This window comes from Suricata suricatta, chromosome 13, assembly GCF_006229205.1.
Source record: "Suricata suricatta isolate VVHF042 chromosome 13, meerkat_22Aug2017_6uvM2_HiC, whole genome shotgun sequence".
In the NCBI taxonomy this organism is placed as follows: Eukaryota; Metazoa; Chordata; class Mammalia; order Carnivora; family Herpestidae; genus Suricata; species Suricata suricatta.
Genome location: NC_043712.1, coordinates 8,679,591 through 8,698,732, shown reverse-complemented (window position 1 = coordinate 8,698,732; position 19,142 = coordinate 8,679,591). Strand labels below are relative to the sequence as shown.

The 19,142-nt window shown below is 49.9% G+C and overlaps 2 long non-coding RNA genes across 2 annotated transcripts in view; one reads left to right on the top strand and one right to left on the bottom strand.

The window, feature by feature from the left end:
* Positions 1 to 375: 375 nt before the first annotated feature.
* LOC115275719 lies at positions 376 to 3,414 on the bottom strand. Its single transcript, XR_003901713.1, has 4 exons — positions 3,309 to 3,414; positions 3,099 to 3,223; positions 1,672 to 1,773; positions 376 to 637 (listed from the first exon to the last, which is right to left on the bottom strand). It is a non-coding gene; the product is annotated as an uncharacterized LOC115275719 (long non-coding RNA).
* Positions 3,415 to 3,577: 163 nt separating this feature from the next.
* LOC115276915 overlaps positions 3,578 to 19,142 on the top strand; it is a 99,300-nt gene continuing 83,735 nt past the window's right edge. Inside the window, exons 1-2 of the long non-coding RNA XR_003902123.1 lie at positions 3,578 to 3,707; positions 16,654 to 16,734. This is a non-coding gene — a long non-coding RNA (uncharacterized LOC115276915). The remainder of the gene's footprint in view (positions 3,708 to 16,653; positions 16,735 to 19,142) is intronic.

The window sequence follows — 19,142 nt, the reverse complement described above, 5'->3', positions numbered from 1 at the left end:
TTAAAACATGCCTCTTCTAGACCCGGAAGATGGAGGTTTTACAGAGTGGCCGGGGCAGGGGGCGGGGGAAGCTGCTGTCTCCCTCCTTCCTGCTGCTGCTCAGACAGGGAAGACAGTCCCAAAGCCACTGAGGAATAGCCGAGTCCCTGGAAGAGTTGGGTCTGGCAGTGTCCCCTCTCCACCCCCTCCACTTACTACATGGCACCCGAACCAGAGAACCCCAGTGTGGACCTGGGCAGAGCTCCCTGTGCTCCGGAAGCTGGTTAGCACCCAGCTGACATATCTTTGATATGGAATCATATACAGGAAGCAGCTTGACCCCTGAAGGCCCCTCTTAGCGTGGGATTGACACCGAGCATTGACTTTGCTTCAGGCTTATCCACAAATCTCAGCCAATTTTATTAAAGAGCCGCGTGTGGTGTGGAACATGCCAGGGAGACAACTTTATTTATAGATCTTGATCGGCAGAGAGGAGCCCACACTTGATTCTGTTGGCGCTGGGCCTCAGGTGGGGGGGGGTGATTGGCAGGTGCGGCTCTTCACTGCCCCCCAGCTGCGTGAAGACATACACACACACACACACACACACACACACACACACACACACACAGGAGCGGACAGGCACGTGGGCATTAAGCTAGGACAGATGTGTATACATTCACGTGAGCTCATACACAAGTACACACTAATATCCCACAGTGCTATGGACTCAATTGTGCCCTTCCCCCCAAACTCCTACATTAAGGTCCTAATCCCCAGTGTGGCTATATTTGGACCTCGTGGGAAGTAAGTAAGATTAAATGGAGTCCTAAGGCTGGGGCCCTAATCTAGTAGGACTGGTGCCCTTGTAGAAGAAAGGGAAGCGACACCAAAGATTGCTGTGCTTCTCTCTCTTTTTCTCTTTCTCTCTCTCTGCATGGGAGGGGGAAAGGCCATGGGAGCGCTCAGTGAGAAGGCAGCCATCCCCAAGCCCCGAAGAGAATCTGCACCAGAAACCAAATTTGCTGGCACCTTGATCATGGACTTCTAGCCTCTAGAATTGTGAGAAAAATAAATGTCTGTTGCTTATGCCACCCAGTCTGTGGATTTTTTTATAAACAATTTTTAAATGTTTATTTTTGAGACAGAGAGAGGGAGAGAGAGAGAAGAGACAGAGTGCAAGAGGAGGAGGGCCAGAGATAGAGGGAGACACAGAATCCGAAGCAGGCTCCAAGCTCTGAGCTGTCAGCACAGAGCCCGACACGGGCTTGGACCCATAAACCACGTGATAATGACCTGAGGCGAAGTCAGGTGCTTGATCAACTGAGCGCCCCCAGGTGCCCCTGGGGATCCTGTTAGGGCAGCCCAGGCAGACTCGTACACGTGTGGACCCGTGGAGATAGGCACGCATAGCCCTGCACCGATTTGCACGCACACACAGGGACGTACGCCGACCTTGCTAGATCAAGGTGGCGTCTCCTCTGATACAGCCAGAGCCCTAAAGGAGATGCCCAGCGATGGGTGGTGACTCCGTGCGGGAGGGAAGGTGTGTGAATGTAGCCCTGAGTGTGGACTATGGGACCATCACCCTGTAGATCCGTGTATATAGACACTTGTACCTGTGACCTCGCAGTGTATATAGAGCTTTGTAATCAATGGTAACCGTAAATAATGCCCACAGGGCTGGCTTACCCGAAATAAATGCACCTGCCGTTTACTGTGTTTTCCATGAGCCAGGCCTCTCACACGTACCGACTCGTTTTTGCCTTCACAACTCTGAAGAACGCGGGCACTCTGTGGAGGGAACCGAGAGGTGTCAAGAAAAGGTGTGTGAGGTGACGCAGCCGAAGACCGGCAGCACTGACCCGCGTCCGGTCCTGTCGTTGGGGATTGTAACTGATCCTAATGCAGGCAGGGCTCCAGACCTGGCCGTCTCAGCCGGCGGGGAAGGGCAAAGAGACACCTGTTGGCCATGCCGCCATCAAGGCTGGCTAATGGGAGAGGTCTTCGGGTCTCCTCCTCATTAATTTCCGGCCGCAGTGTGGCCATTAATGTGGACTAAATCCAGACACAAGCAGGTGACCTGTCTGCGAGGTTGTCAGACAGGGTTTCTCTCTGGCTGCAGCAAGGTCAGACTGAAGATGTTTTGGCTCCAGAAACCTCTCTCTCTGTGGAAACGAACGGTTCCAAAGGGACACATGGAATGCTGCCAAGTGTGCATGTTCAAGGAAGATGGACTTCAACCAAAATCCCTCTGGCTCCTTGTGTTGAGCCTGGGCCTCAGGCTCTGTGAGTGCTCACAGCTGCCGGCCCTGAGTAACAGGACAGCGTGGGGCCGAGAGCTGTCCCCACAGACAGTGAAATCCCCGAGAGGGATGGCAGGACTGCAGGGCCACAGGTCCTGAGCTGCAGTAGGGGGGGAGGGCAGGACTGGGAAAGGGGGCCCCTGCGCCCCAAGCTGCATGGCCTGGGGAGCCTTCCATTCCTCATCCTAATCCTGGTGGTAGTCAGGGCAGAACTCCAGGCCTGGTGTGAAAGGGCCCGATGCAGGAATCTTGCCGTTAGGCCAGGGCATTGGAGAAGGGCTCCAGGCGGCGGGGCTCTGGCAGGAGCAGGGCTGACCCGGGGGCAGGGCTCCTTCCATCCTGCTGTTGAGGGGAGTGGCCCCTGCCAAGATGGCTGGGGAATGTCAGGGAAGGGCCTGAGGCAGGCAGCGGTGACAGTGTCTCCCCCCCCCACCCCATGGCAGCAGGGCTACCGGCAAAGATGGAGTGTCCAGTGTGACTGGGAGGGACAGATTAAGAGCAAGGGCAGGGGGGACTCAAGAGTGACTGCTCGGGGTGATGGGCGAGTTTGGGAAGTAGACAGGGTTGGTAGTTACAGAATACTGTAAATGTGCTAGATGCCACAAAATTGTACATTTGTAAATGGTGCATTTTATGTTACGTAGATTTCACTTAGAGAAAGGAACTGAGGCGGGGAAATGGGCATTTAACTCTATGCACCTGCTCTCTAATCCCAGCTCTGTCACTCACTAGCCGGGGGACCTTGGAAACGTGTTTATAGCCTCTTAAATTTCACTGTCCTCATCTGTAAAATGGGATAATATTAGTCCTTACCTAGTGTCTTATTCTGGATGAAATGATGAGACAGATTTGAGTACCTACTACAGGAACTCTGCCAGTTTGTAAAATGAATCAAAGGACGTTGTAGATGTGCCTCACCGTCTCCTACCTTCCCAAGTCTGACAAAAAGGGACAAGTTCATTTCAGTAGTGCTTGGGACCAGGGCTCCTGTTCAAAAATCTGCCAGCCCAAGGGCAAGATTACCAATAGCCAGTACGGGGAGCCCCCCTCCACCCGGCAGTATTCTCCCATTTCCAAATTAAGGCTTCTCTGAAGTGCTACCAGGTGCCACCCATGTGGGGTTGAGGAGCTTGAGGAAACTGAACCAGAAAGAACATTGGGAGAGGAGAGGTGCATTCTGGGAATTATCAGTTATTCATTGTTTCCTGGCAGGAAGGAACCACAGAGCGTCAGGGTATCCAGGAATATGTTGTGTTCCTCATAATCTGGCAGCTCCTCCAGGACATTCCTCATCAAGTCCCACCACCGACACTAGATGATCAAATGAAGACAAGAACCCATCGGAATAATGCCGGGGAATTGTTCATAGTTCATAGGGGCCTTCCAGAGTGAGCCTGGAGAGGAGGCAAAGGGGAGCCTCCGGTAAGTTCACTGGTAAAGAGCAAAGATGAGTAACCAGAGAAAGTGGGGGCGGCATGGGTTATAGAGAGACTCTGCCTGTGAAATGCACACTGTCTGAGAAGAACAAATATTTAGAGAAGTTTTGCCCTAGGAAGCAAATGCAAATTTTAGAAAGTATTTGCTCTCTCAATAAAAGGAAAACAGGAGGAGCATTATAAAAATGGAAGATAGTAAGACCAAGGATGGAGTTGCAAAGGAATCTAGCAGTGAGGTTAGGAGAAATCAAAATAGAGTGGGATCAGATCTTGAAATGTTATAAACCGAAGGAAAAACAAAAACCCACAGTTAAAATCAACATTGAAAAGAATGATTGCGGGAAATCAACACTTCAGAAAACGGAATCTGTCTTGTAGAAGAAAACTTCACAAGCTCTTCTGAAAACCAAGGAATGGGAAAAACTTTTTAAAAAAATGATTGAGAGGGGCCTGGGGCGCTCAGCTGGTTAAGCTTCCGACCCTTGACTTCATATCACGCCCCACGTCAGGCTCTGTGCTATCAGATTATCTCTCCCCCGTTCTCCTGCTGTGTTTGCCCCTCCCTTGCACTCTCTCTCTTTCAAAATAAATAAACTTAAAAAAATTAAAATGATAGAAATGACAGAGAAGAGAGACCCAATTGGTAATCAATCAATATTTTAATTATTTAATATTGCTGAATTAATATTCTATTCTTTATGTTTTATTTATTTTACTTTTTGAGAGAGAGTGTGTGTGTGAGCAGGGGAGAGGCAGAGAGGGAAGAGGGGGGGAACAGAGGATCTGAAGTGGGCTCTGTGCTGACAGGCTGACAGCAGCAGGCCCAATGTGAGGCTTGAACTCACCAACTGTGAGATCATGACCTGAGCCAAAGTCAGATGCTCAACTGACTGAGCCACTCAGCTGCCCCTGAATTAATATTCTTAAGTAAGAAAAGAAAGTGAATCAGAAGTAATAATTAAATATAATGGAAGAACGCTTTTCAAAAATGAAATTAGTAAGTTCACAGATTGAAATGTACAAATTAGTTTTAAGAGATATACACATAGACATGTTCCATTGGATTCTTTTAATTATAAGAGTAAAGCCCCATAGAAATATAGGCAGACAAAAAAAGTTGTCTCTGAAGAACCAAAATTAGACTTGCCCAGACTTGTCCAAACCAATAAGTATAAGACAACAATGAGGCAACATCTGTAGGGTTAGGGAGGAAAGATTCTGCGGCTTAAATACTTCATGCCTGTGATGTCCAGCATCAAATCAGCTGCTGTGAGGCTACAGCTCTAGGCTCATCCTGAAAAAAACAATTCAAGAAATTTTCCCACTCAGTTCTTAGTAACCTTTTTCTGTGATGGCACAAAAATAATTTCTAGGGGGGCACCTGGGTGGCTCAGCTGGTTAAGAGTCTTTTGACTTTGGCTCAGTTTATGATCTCAGAGTTCATGCGATGGAGCCCCAAGTTGGGCTCCACGTTATCAGTGTAGAGCCTGCTTGGGGTTCTCTCTCTCTCTCTCTCTCTCTCTCTCTCTCTCTCTCTCTCTCTCCCCTCTCCTCCCCTCTCCTCTCCTCTCTCTCTCCCTCCCCCTTCCTCATGCATGTGAATTCTCTCTCTCTCTTTCTTAAAATAAATAAACCTTAAAAAAATAATTTGTAATGTACACTGGTGTAAGAAAGTCTGCAGTCATGGGATATGTGAGGATGAGAGTTGGGATTTGGGAAGATCGTGTTGGATGTAAGAGGAATGTGGGTTGCAGAACAAGAGGGCAAGCCCAGAGCAGTTAGGAGGGTGTCTCAATAAAAGATGTGAGCATCTGCGAGGCAGAGGAAAACCAGGAGAGTGTGCTGTTCTGGAAGCCAAGAGAAGAATGTGTTTCCAAGAGGCTGAGCCACTGTGCTGAAGGCTGCTGGGAGGCCAGGAAAAGTGAGGACCAAGAGCTCACCCCCAGTATTAGCAGCATGGAGGTCACTGATGGGTTGGATGTGAGTGGCCTCCAAGGAATGACGGGTTTGGGAGAGAATGGATGGAAGAAAAATGGATACAATTGATATCAAAGATAGTATTTTTGAGAATTTTGCTGCACGAGGGGAGTTGAGAAATAGGACCATTCATGTTGAGGGACATATGGAATTCAAAGTTGTTTTTTGTGAGTCGGGAGAAATGTCGGCATGTTCATGGGACAATGGGAGCGATCCACCGGAAGGGAACTTTGGTGAAGGGGGAGAGAGGACGAGAATTACTGGGCAGAATCCTTGTGTGGCAAGAAAGGTAGAATCTCTTGGTCAGTGGAGGGCTGGTTTAGAGGGATGGTAGAGTGGGTGGGTCCATAAGCTGGTGGGTGGATGGGTGGGGTCGGGATTCTGAGAGAGAAGATGGCAGGTGAGATGCAAGTGGGATGAATGAGAAAAGAGGAGAGGGTGTGAAAGGGTCCAGGAGGTGGGAGAAGGCATGTGCTGGAGAAAGCAGTGGAGTTGCTGGGCCACCTCGAGGCCCGTTGAGACTCCTGGTCATCGTTGGGAAAGAAGAGCAGTGATCATGGCTGCACGTTTTTCTCCAGTTACATTGAGCTGATTGGAAGTGCGGAAGGGATCGGATTTAACCCAGCTGTGGTCTTGCCACGTATGTATCCCAGCGTGAGAGAGGAGTACGGGAGAAGAAGGTGGAGATAAGGGGAGATTTTAATGGTTGGCCATGAATGTGAAGCTGAGTAAGGAACAGAGCAGGTAAGGACAGTGAAAAGGAGGCATTGGTGGTTGAAAGTCTCTGTGGGATCAAAGGATAGTTGAGAATGAGGCACTGGAAGGAGGGGGCTGGAGAGAGAGGTGAGGTCGAGAGAGTAAGGTGGAAATTATGGGGGCGGGGCTGTTGGTAATGAAAATGCGTTAGAGTATCTTGGGGGACACTGACGGCGTGAAAAAGGAGACTAAAATCAGTGAGGAATGAAGCGTGGCATCTGGATTGCCTCAACAGTCTGGGGGCCGGGAGTAGATTAGTGTGATGACTTGAGATTCAAAGCAGTGATTTTTTAGGGATGGACAGTGAGGGAGATTGACCGTGACCCCAGTTCTTTCCACCTTCCTGTATCCATGCCATTGCAACCTGACTTTTCAGAAACTCCTATCAAAAGGACAAGTGTGTTTTTCACCCCTTGATCCGGGCTGGCCTTTTGACTTGCGTTAGCCAACAGGATGCAGCAGGAATGACGGTCTGCCCGTAGCTCGAGACCTAGCAGCTCCCATTCCGTTTCAGAGCCCTCCCAGGGGTCCTGTGAGCAAATGTGCTAGCCTCCCGGAGGCCGAGAGAGCCCATTAGGCGAAACCCAGGCATCCCCACTGAGGCCATCCACGATGGGCCTGCCGCCAGCAGACCCCAAAACTTAGAAGAGAGCCCAGCCCAGATCTGCAGAGCTGCCTACCCAACCCGCAGCTGACCAGAGATAGAACCATCCAGTGGACCTGAATACTCACGAACCAAACAAATGATCATTGTAGGCTGAGTATTGCTTTCCTGTTGCCGTGCGACAAATTGCCACAAACTTAGTTGCTTAAAACATCACCCATTTCTTAGCTCACAGTTCTATAGGTTAGGAGTCCAGGTGTATCCAGTTGGTTTCTTGGCTTAAGGTCTCCTGGTCCCTGTTTCACATCACTGCCGAGCGGAGTAGTGTACTATGCATATTTAGATTTCTTTTCTCATGCAGCTGGTAGAGTAGATAGTTGGTGGTTTGGGTTTTTTGTTTGTTTGTTTGTTTTTTGCTTTTATAATTCACTTAAAGTTTTATGTCACTGTCACTATTCAAAAAAATTCTAAGACCTGTTTAACATTCTTTTGATTTTTTAAAGCTTATTTCTTGTGTGTGAGAGAGAGAGTGGGGAAGGGACAGCCTGAGAGAGAGAGGATCCCAGGCAGAACCGTGAGATCGTGACCTGAGCCAAAGTCAGATGCTCAACTGACTGGGCCGCCCAGGGGCCCCTGAAGGTTCTTTTTCACATGGCCGAAAGCAACAGGTATTTTGCCGTTTCTTTGTGCTGGAATGCCTGCTTCGGGGCCTGCTGTTCAATTCCGTTCCTTGGCCTCTTGGTGTCTTAGACCCTGAGGTTTCCTTCTTCCTTTTCCATCCATTCCATACAGTCCACCTGTCCGTGACCTCATCATACTCTGAAAATGGTGGGTGAGGAAACTGTACCTTTCTGAATATGTTTTGTTCCTCTCACATTTGGTAACTGTTTGGGCTGCAAGTAGACTTCCAGATTAAAAATCATCTTCCCGAGGTGCCTGGGTGGCTCAGTCAGTTACGTGTCCGGCTTTGGCTCAGGTCACAATATCACAGTTTGTGAGTTCGAGCCCCGCGTTGGGCTCTGTGCTGACAGCTCAGAGCCTGGAGCCTGCTTCCGATTCTGTGTCTCCCTCTCTCTGCCCCTCCCCTGCTAGTGCTCTGTCTCTCTCTGTCTCTCAAAAATGAATAAACGTTAAAAAAAAAATCTTCCCTCAGAACGATGACGACATTTGCTCCGCTGTCTTCCAGTTTCACGGTTACTGTTGAGAACTTCGATGCCATTCTTTGTGTGTGACCTGTTTTCTTTCCCTTTCTGGAAGTCTGGACTGATTTTCTGGGACCTAATGCTCTGAAATTTCACGATGATGGGGGTGGGGCTTTTTCCATTCACGGCTTGAGATCCTCAGTGGATCTATCAGTTAGGAGTCTTGTGTCCTTGAGCCCAGCAACTCGTGTCTGTTGTTTCTTCGGTAATTTCCTCCCTGCCGTGTGCTCTATTTTCCCTCTTTGGGACTCCTGTGAGTAAGATGGCGAAATTCCTCAACTGATCCTCAGAGTTTTAAATCTTTTTTCCTGTCTTTTTTCCCCCTCCGCCTCTTAGGGGGAGGAGCACCTGTCTGACACTGCTCCAATTTTATCTTTGAATTCTGCTATTTAATTTTTGTTTCTATTGTCGTGTTTTAAATTCCAGCATGTGGCAAGGCTCTGTCTTTTCCTTCTTCTCTCTGATGAGCATAGAGCTGGTGGCTGCAATATCTTCTCTCACCCTCTGAGGAGGTTAGAGGATTGTTCTTTTAAGTTTCCTTGTGTTGGCTGCATTGCCTTGGACCTGTCTCTGTTGCTTCATCTTTTTGTTCCTCTCACATTTTGGTTACTATTTGGGCTGCAAATAGACTTCCAGATTAAAAATCATCTTCCCGAGGTGGTTTTTATTTTTATTTTTTTAGAGAGAGAGAGCATGAGCAGGCTAGAGGGGCGGGGAGAGAGAGAGAGAGAGAGAGAGAGAGAGAGAGAGAGAGAGAGAGAGAATCTTAAGCAACCTCCAGACTCAGCATGGAGCCCGACGCAGGGCTTGATCCCATGACCCTGGGATCTTGACCTGAGCCAAAATCAAGAATTGGATGCTCAACAAACTGAGCCAGCCAGGCGCCCCTGTTTCTGTTGTTTTGGGCCTCTCTTTCATGATGAAGACTGTCCACCATATTAAATACCAGAAGTTGATGTCTGGGGCCTTTTGATTTCCCTTCATATTTAAGAGTTGGGCTTTAAAAAGCAGTTTAGAAGCCCTGAGTGCATGGGTGGGGCCTGTCCCCTAGTAGACTTCACCAGACACGGACCAGATGGGGCTGTGGCCATTTCCCTGGGGTCTCGCAAATATTAATGTCCATAAATCTTTTCTATAGGACCCAACATTTCTCAAAAACAAAAACAAACCAAAAACGAAACAAACTAAAAATACCCTCCCAACTCCTTCTGGGGATAGACTCCTGGATGTTGGAGCTTTGGGAGGTGATTGGCAGAAGGAACTGGATGGGCACAGGAGCTCACCATTGAGCACGCAGGCTTTGATTTTACCCGTTTGCGACATGGGGCGTCTCTCTCTCCCCCTCCTCTGGGCTGTTGGGCCCTTGGAGATGTGGCCAGCCAAACTGAGACGCATTGTAAAGGCAAAATATACAACAGACTACAAGGACTCAGTATGAAAAAGAATACAAAATATCTCAGTCATTTTTATATCGGGGCACCTGGGTGGCCCAGTCGGTTAAGCATTCCACCTTCGGTTCCAGTCATGATCGTGGGGTCCCTGAGTCTGAGCCCCGCATCAGGGTCTATGCTGACAGCTCAGAGCCTGGATCCTGCTTCGGATTCTGTGTCCCCCTCTCTCTCTCTGCCCCTTCCCCACTTGTGCTCTGTCTCTGTCTCTCAAAAATAAATAATAAATAAATAAATAAATAAATAGATTACATGTGGAAGTGATAATATTTTCTACCTATTGGGTTAGATAAAAATCTGTTAATGACATGAATCTCGCCCATTTCTTTCTCCTTTCTCACTTGCAGCTACTAAGAAGTTTAAAGTTTCACACGCAGGTTGGTTCTGCTTGTATCGGGCAGGGCTGGTCTGAGTGCACGCTCCAGTTCCTCCCCTCGTGTCCTCCATTGAACTCACTCTCATCTGGCCTCCACTTTGGCTGCTCCACCGAAACGGCTCTCTTCAGGTTCACTGACGGGCGCCACGTGGCTGACCCTCCATTCTCAGACCTCATTTTACTTGGCATCTCAGCGGTGTATGCCCAAACTGGTTCCTTTCTGCTCCTTGAGACACTGTCTTTGCCTTGAACTCTCCCGGTCCCCCTCCTTCCTCACTGACTACCTCTCTCCAGTCCCCTCTGCTGGTCCCTCCTTCTCTGCCCAACCTCTGAGTGGTGCCACACTCCAGAGCTCAGACCTGGGTTTTTTCATCTATCTGTCTTTGTTCCCTTGGTGATCGCATCCACTCTCGTGGTTTTATAAATACCCGTGCATAATCGGGGCTGTTCCCTCCCTGACCTCATCCTCCATTCAGGCTTCCCTATTGTTTCTCAACTGCTCCTGACACAGTCTAGCCTCAGGGCCTTTGCACTTGCTGTTCCCTCTGAAGGAAACATTCTTTCCCCAGCTTTTGGAATGGCTCACTCTCTTTCTTCCCCTGTAACATGCTCGGGGAGCCCCCCCCCCCGCCCCCCTGCTGCCCTCCCACGCAATACCTCCTCTCCTTTTCTCATCCTCACTTTCCCTCTGAGCTCTGACCACCATCTAATATCCTTTCTGTTTCCCTTATCCACAGTGTGTCTCCCCGGCTAGAATGTGGGCTTCATGAAAGCAAAGGTACAGCATAACAGACACCCTGTATTTGTTGCATGAGTGCCTGAGCAAATGCTCCTGCTTCAGCCCCACACCCTAGCCCTGGTCTTCATTGATGGCTGATGTTCCAGCCTTCCAGGAGTCGTGCTGGATCTCAGGCCCGTGCGTGTGTGTGTGTGGGGGGGGCACGCTCATTGGTGGCATCCCCTCTGCTGGCTCATGGTGTTCATCCTTTCCAGCTTTTCCAAACTCCACATCCTCCTTCCCTTCCCCACAAACAAACTGATGTCTCTCGTCTCATGTTCACTTGGTCCTCATAGGTTTATGTCATTTTTATTCCTTTCCTATTAGTGGCCTTTCAGTAGGAAGCAGAAATAAAAACGTTTTCTCAACCTGCCACATTTAGCTCGAAGTCCCAACATAATACTTTAGGAATACCTTTTTACCCTTGATTGTATAGGGTATTTGTGTGTGTGTGTGTGTGTGTGTGTGTGTGTGTGTGTTTTCATTATAATTGGCTGCATGGGATTTTGCTATGTAGATAGACCATAACTTATTACACTAATTCCCAATGCTGGACTATTAAAGTTGTTCTTAATTTTTTGTTATGATAAAACACTACAATTCACGTTGTTATATCTCCTATCTGTGTGATTACTTAAATTCTAAGGAATGGATTTTCAGAGGCCAGACGCATGCATTTTTCCAAGCCTTCCGGTACACACTGCTCAGTTACCCTTCCAAAAAAGGTTTCAGTTTACACTCCTGCCAGCAACGATTGTTCGAGAGGGCCTCTTCCCACGTGCGGACGCCAGCAGTGGGTGTTATTATTAGAAATCCTTACCAACGTGATAGGTGAAAATTTATATCTCACTGTTGTTATAATTTGTATTTTCCTTAATTACCAGTGAGGTTGAGTATCCTTTCCTATTTATTAGCCTTTTATATTTCTTCATCTGTTCATGACATATTGTAAGAGATAAAAGCAGGTTACAAAACATTATGTATAATATGATCTTGAGTTTATAAAATTAAAGTTTATCTAGGTGTCATCGAAGAAGACGACTGGCAGGAAATACGACAAATATGGGCTGTCCTTAGTCTGGGCAGCAAGAGAATGAACGAGTTTGCCTTTTTTCTGCGTAGTTTTCTAAATTTTATGCAACGAACATGCCTTATTTTTGTTACGGAAAAAATGTGTTTTAAAAGTAACAATGATAATATTAAAATAACCCAAAGTTTTAAGAACAGGGTTGAGTAGCTACCACAGCCTGCAGGGTCATAAAAAAACAAAAAAACCAAAACAACACACTCCAACCAAAGCCCCAAGGACATCAAAGATTGGCTTCCTTACAACTGCAGAAAACCCACACGTGATGTATTCTGCCTCTAGAAAGGGCAAAGGTGGGCTCCGGGGGGCGGGGCAGCAGACCCAGGATGTGGCCGGTGGGTCCCAGGCGCTCAGAGGCATCAGTGGGTAATTACATCTCCTTTTAACGCATGCAAATTGTATCAGTATTATTTATATATTCAAAGCCACGGATGAATAATATATGCATTTATGCAGAGGTAATTGCCTTAGCCAGGTTCTTCCTGGGATTTTTATTGTCTCCCCAGATACTGAATATTCAGCTCCCCTCTCCCGATGTGGAGCCGGGGGTGTGGTGACAATGTCTGCAGCCTGGGCCTCTTCCATGGAAGGGAGAGAACAGAGGAAGGATGCAGACTACGTGTGTGTGGGCAGTGGGGGCTGGGGGCCAGGGCATTGCACTTCCAACTCTGGCTGTTTCCTCCGTGGCACCTTTTGGAATAGGGACTCTGGGGCTCTGGGACAAGGCTTGGTTCTGAATCCTTGAGCTGCCCAGGATGGCACTCAGCTGCTTCCTTCGGTGCAGACTCTCAGTCCTGCATGAGGCTCAGTTAAACCTGGATATCTAGCCCCGTCCATGCAGCCAGCACCATAGAAAAGGCCCCCACCTCCTTTGTCTCACTGATGGTCTTATTTCTGAACCTCAGACCTGACCCATGCCTTTTTTCAACATACACCAGCTAGACCCAGCCAGGCTGTGGCTGGGAGACCATGGTGGGCTTCTGGTCTGTCGGGGCATTCTGGGTAGACGCCCACCCCGTTGTGCCCCTCCATCTCTGGCCATTTCTTGATGGGGTATAAGAGGGAGCAAGAGGCATCGTTCTACATGTTTTCAATGAAGAGGTGGAAACCAAGGATCGCAGTAGGTGAAAGACCCAGCAGGGTGCCAGGATCTGCTACGGAGAGGGTAGACCCATTAGCCAGGCATCACCCTTAGGCACTTTTTCTAAGCATCTCCTGTCTGAAAAGGTACCCCTTTGTGCACCTGCACCCCAGCTGCCCTCCCCCACGTGCTCCTGACCAGGTGGTGAGCCCACACGGATATCACATGTAGACTGTTTTAAGAAAACTGGCAGAAAAAAGGAAATCAAGAGCTTCGATGGAAAGAAAAATATGCTCCAAGGAAAATTTTTTGAGATGGTGCAGACTTGAGCATACTGTTTAATGATGGGACATGCCAGAGAGAAGGGGAGGGTGGGTGGGGACACCAGAAAAGGAGGGTTGTTGGCTGAGTGGGGCCTCTGGGGAAGCAGGATGGCACGGGGTCTGGATCACCGGTGGAGGCGGTGCCACCCTGGCAGGAGAGGGAGAAGGGAGCAAGGGCAGTGGGGGGTGGGGGTGGGGGGTGAAGTGCAAGAGATGCTGGGGGCTCCGGAGATGGAGGCCAGGGGCTCTGTTCTTTCCATCAGTTGTGAGACCACACGGACCCCCGGAGTGAATGGAGGGGTGAGGAGGAGGGGGGCTTGGGACCGTGGTAAACAACTGCAGGAGCTGACGAGAGGGGAGGAGGGGAGCGGGGCATCTCTCACACCCACCGTTACCAGGCCTTCCCTCCGCGCTGTCCCCACAGCAGCTTTGACAAAGTCGCCTGTGACCTCTGCGTTGCTCAGTCCAAGGTCAGTTCTCAGTCCCCTCAAAACACTGTCTTCGCGTGGCTTCCAATGTGCTCAGTTCTTCGCCTCCTTTTCTGATTCCTCCTCTTCTCATCCTAAGACATCTTCGCCAGGGACACCCACTCCTCGAGTGACCGCCTCCAGTCTTACAGCTCTGAACCCCCCTCATACAGATGACTCCCAGAGCCCAGGCTCCAGCGCCCACCTCTGCCGGCCCTCCAGGCTCGTGTACGCAGCAGCTGCACATGGCTGCCGGCGAGGCCCCCCTAGCCTCACCGCCCTCAGTAGCCCCCGTGAACCCACTTCTCCCAGGCCTCCTCATGTGCCAGCTGCTCAGGCTAAAAGCTGTGGAGTCGTTCTTGACACCTGCCTTTCTCTCCCACCCACGTCCAATCCACAAGGAAACCTGTCAGCAGTACTTTCAAAATCTGTCCAGGGCTGGACCACTTCTGCCCTCCTTCACCAGGACCCCTGGGTGGCACAAGCCACCCGCATACCTGACTTGCATTCCTGCCGGGGTGGGAGGGCTCCTCCGCTGCCTCTCGGCTTCCTTCCAGCGTCTTCTACACATAGATCACACAGTGTCACTGCTGGGCTCCCAGGCCTCCTCCGGGGGCTCCACCTCACTTGAGTAAGAGGCTACGTGACGCCCCGGCCTAGCGGCTCGCCAGGGCTCCTTTTTGCCCACTTCCCCTACATGGCCTCTGACAGCCTGCACCCAGCTCCTGGAGCCCAGCCGCCCTGGCTGGCTGTCGCCGTGTGGGGCTGCCCCGGGGCCCTGCTCTGGCTGGGGGGTGGCAGCTGTTGTAGTTCAATCATCTTAAAACTCATTGGAGGTGATGTGGAAACCCACCCGCCAACACCACGGCACGAGACGCCTGGACACAGCCAAGCGCACGGCCAGGTCATGGTCCCACCAGGCCCGTGTCTGCTCCGTGATGCGCGGGCCACGGGGGAGGCTGCAGATGGCAGCGGCATTGTCATTAGCCAGAGAGAAGGTGGGGGGCAGACGATGGAGGAGAGGGCTGCCTCACCGGAAATGGTGAATCTTCCAAACTTTTATCATAAAAAATTGCGGACATTTGAAATTACAAAATATAATGAAAAGTCTGTTCCCATCCACCCAGTTTGAACAATTACCAACTCCTGTTCCGATTTTGTTTCCTCTGTATTACTGTTCACTCACCTTCAGTTATTTTGGAGCAATTCCCACACTTAATAATATTTCAGCCTTAAATATCTTAACTACACCTGAGGTTTAAATTTCAACGAGAGCTGCTTCACCGTCTGGGCAATGACTGCTGCTGCTTTACTCCCAGGACCAGACTGGGCTCTGAGCTCCAGGCTCCAGGCTGGGTGTGGGGTTCTGAGCCTTTGGGCACCCCAACCTTCACCCTGTGGGCTGGGTTCCCAGTAAAGCACAATGTCCTGGGTGGAACGCTGATCTTCCAGTAAGTGATGTTGGTGATGAGGGCAGCTGAGAGGTGGCTGGCCAGGGACAGGGACTTTCAGAGTGCCATGCTTGTGGCTTGGGCCAAACTGGCAGGGCAGGGCACAGAAGCCAGGGGTGGAAGGCCAGGGAGCCTCCCAAGACCCTTCCCCAAGTGACTGACAGAAAAACTCTGATCCCAGTGAAATTCCCAAAAGGCTTTCCAGTAGAGGTTGACAAATGGATTCTAAAATATTGATGGAAAAGCAAAGAACCCACAATAGCCAGATAATCTTGCAAAAGGAAAACAAAGTTGGAGGATTTAGTGTACCTGATTAAAACCTTACTATAAAGGCATAGTAATCAAGCATAAGGGAAGATCAAATTGGTCCACCGATCAGAGTCCAGAAACAGACCCACACATACAGAGTCAGTTGATTTTATTGTTGTTGTTGCTGTTGTTGAACAAAGGAAGCAAGGGTGTTCAATGTGACTAGGAAAAATCTTTTCAATTGGATAAATGTATGGGGTGCCTTAACCCCTACCTCATGCCACACAGATTAATTCAAGATAGAGCATAAAAGTTACAGTTCTAAAGAAAATATGGGGGAAATACATTGATGGCTTTAGGGTGAGCAAAGATTTATTAGGACACAAAAAGCATGAAAAAGTTGATAAACTGGACATTATGAAAATTTAAAATTTCATGTCAAGAGATAACAAGAAAATCAATAGGCAAAGCAGATTGGAAGAATAACAATACATATGTCTAGCAGAGGATTGTATTCTTTTTTTTAAATTTTAATATTTATTTTTGAGATAGAAAGCATGTGAGCGAGGGGCAGAGAGAGAGGCAGACAAAGAATTGGAAGCAGGCTCCAGGCTCTGAGCTGTCAGCACAGACCGGATGTGGGCTCGAATTCATGAACTATGAGATCATGACCGGAGCAGAAATCAGATGCTTAACTGACTGAGCCACCCAGGTGTCCCAGGACTTGGATTTTTCATATATAAATATCCAACAAGTCAATAATAAGGCAAACAACCTAAATGAAATTGAGCAAAATACTGAAACACCTCACTAAAGAAAATACATAAATGACCAACAATCCGATGAAAAGGTGATCACAAGCATTGGTCATAAGGAAATGCAAACTGAAACAACGATCCTGCACCCCACAGAGTGGTGCAAATTAAGAAGACTGACAATATCAACTATGGGTAAGCAACCAGAATTCTCTGACTCTGCTGGAGAGAATGTAAAATAGCGTTCTCCAAAACCTTTTGGAGAACAATTTGCAAGTTTCTTAAAATGGTAAACAGACACCATCCTACCTAGCAATTTCACTCTGAAGTACTTACTTCAGAGAAATAAAAACATTTCTATAATTTGTATTTCTGCAGAAAGATTTGTATGCAGATGTTCAAAGAAGCGCTTACCCATACGAGCCAGACGTTGGAAACAGCCCAAATGATCATCAACAGGTGGGTGAACCAACAAGCTAGTATAGAGGGACAGTAGAGTATTTGGCAATAAAAATGCACAAACTACTGATACAAATCGTAAGAGTGCATACTACATAATCTTGTTGATGTGAAGTTCAACACAACTCATTTGTAGCAAAAGAAATAGAACACTGGTTACCTTTAGGAGTAGGGGAGGGAACAGACTGCAAAGGAGCAAGAAACCCTTTTTCTGAGGTAACGGAAGTGTTCTGTATCTTGGTGATTTCATGAGTATATTACATTTATCAGTATTTACAGACTGCACACCTAACATGTGCGCACTGCATTATGTGTAGTCACTTCCTCCCCACCCCCCCAAATCTGGGGAAGTTTCAGGTCATTCACTCCAACCTCTAGTTTTAGAGGGATTGTTGCGACCCAGAGAAAGGAAGGGACCGAACTAAGGTCACACAGCAGGTTGGGACAGGAGTAAGAGCAGGAACCCAGACCTCCCCCAGTCTGTCCAATGGCTCTACCCTTGGAGGCCCTAGACCTGGGAATGAGAAGAGGGAAGGAAGACTGAAAGACGGGATGGAATAAAGGAGGGACCCCCCCACCCCACCCCCACCCCCGCCGCAGCCCCACCTGCACGGGTGTCCACAAAGCTGCGGGGAGCCCTCAGCTCGCAGGACTTGGGGCCTTCTCCTAGCATTAAAGAGAATCGGAGGGAGAATCAGAGGTTACCAGGGTCCAGGGGAGACCTGAGGATGGTGGTCGCAGCTCTCTCCCCACCCCACCCCGCACAGGTCTGGAGAATGCGCCTGCGCAGTGCAGGCCTGAGGGAGCACGGGAAGGCGAGAAGGGGCACCTGGGAGGGGCGGTGAGGGAGGGGAAGCCTTGATGGGGAGAGGCGGCAGAGAGCTGGAGCCTCCGAGGACCTGCTCGCCCCTAAATCATGCCGCCGCATGAATAATAAATAAGGAGTGCTCGGATCCTTAATAGTAGTCGCATGTCTTATTAAACTAATATTTCACAAACTTTTATTCTCCCTGTGGTTGGAGGTCGGGGACAAAGCCCCCCCTTCCCACCTCAGTCTGCGGCAGGGACCTGTCTGGGGGGCGGCCCCGGGCGCAGGTGGGGCTCAGCCTGCCTCCTCCCAAAGGGCCCGGAGGGGGACCACTGCCTGGGTGCTTCCGCATTGCTCATCCTTTTAGCTAGGTCCACAGGCTTCTCCCCTGTCCCAGGGCCTGTAGGCCGGGACAGGAGATGCCTGGGATCCGTTCCTGCCCCAACTCCCTCCTCCCCCATCTCGGAAAAGCGGAGACAGCCCCCTAAATAAACCGTTCGTCTGTCCTGGGAGTGGCTAGCAGGGGGACAAAGTAATGCACAAAGGGATAAGGGGGCAAGCATATTCAGCGGCAGGCAGGAGGAGAGACCTGGTCTCCAAGTCTTTGTTGAGCAAGGCGAGCTCCAGGTAGAAAGAGCTGCAGGCCCAGGGAACCCGGGGGTCAAAGGCCCCCAGGGTAAACCCTGTCTCTGTTACCAGCCACGTGGCCGTGGTGCTGTCCCTGGGTCAGAGAGGACAAGGGACAAGCTCTGAGAGGAACTCCCACGCTTGATGTGCAGGAAACCAGGAGGGGCTCCTCCAGGAGCAGAAAGGACAGGGACCCTGAGCCAGAGGCCCAGGGGAGGGGGCCAGCTGTGTGCATGCTTTTCTCTCTTCCAGGGATTCGTTGGCCTCAAAGATTTGGGTTCAAATCCAGGCTCCCCCACTCAGCTTTAAAAGTAGAGTCGGACAGTGTCCACATGGTCCCCAACAACTTGTAGGGCTGTCCAGGGAACAGTCTGAGATCGAAGCACACGGTGGGTACCTAATCAGTGACTGTTGCCATCACTTCCCGTTGGAGCCACGGCCTTCTGTGCATCCCCACCACTTCCTCCAGGGGCTCCAGTGGATGGTCTCTGGGGACCAAATCCAGATGTGTCACCCCCATTGCCCTGCTGGCGCAGCTCTCCCTCCCCTGCCCCACCCCGTGCCTTCCTCACCTCCACTGCTGCGTCCCCCTTCCTCCTTGGGACCGGCACCCACCCGATGCGGGGCTCTGTGCTGAGCACCAGGGCTCTGGGCTGGGTGAGATGGGGACTCTGCCCTGAGGAGCCCCCAGTCTTCCTAGTCTTGTGGCGGAGGCAGCCATGAAGGCCTGCATCGCCTTGCGGGGGACACAGGCAGTGTGGGCCAGGCACTGGCCTGGGCGGCATCTAATTCCCTCCAGCAGCTCCAACCAGTCCTGGCTGTCAGCCCTGACTCTATTTCCAGCTCAGACCACTCTCCTGAGCCTCAGACCCTGTCTCCAGGATCCCCGGATATGATATCTCCCAGGCTCCTCTGAATCTACGTGTTCAACGCTGAATTCCCTACCTGCCCCGCGGCCTTTACTCTTGGCCAG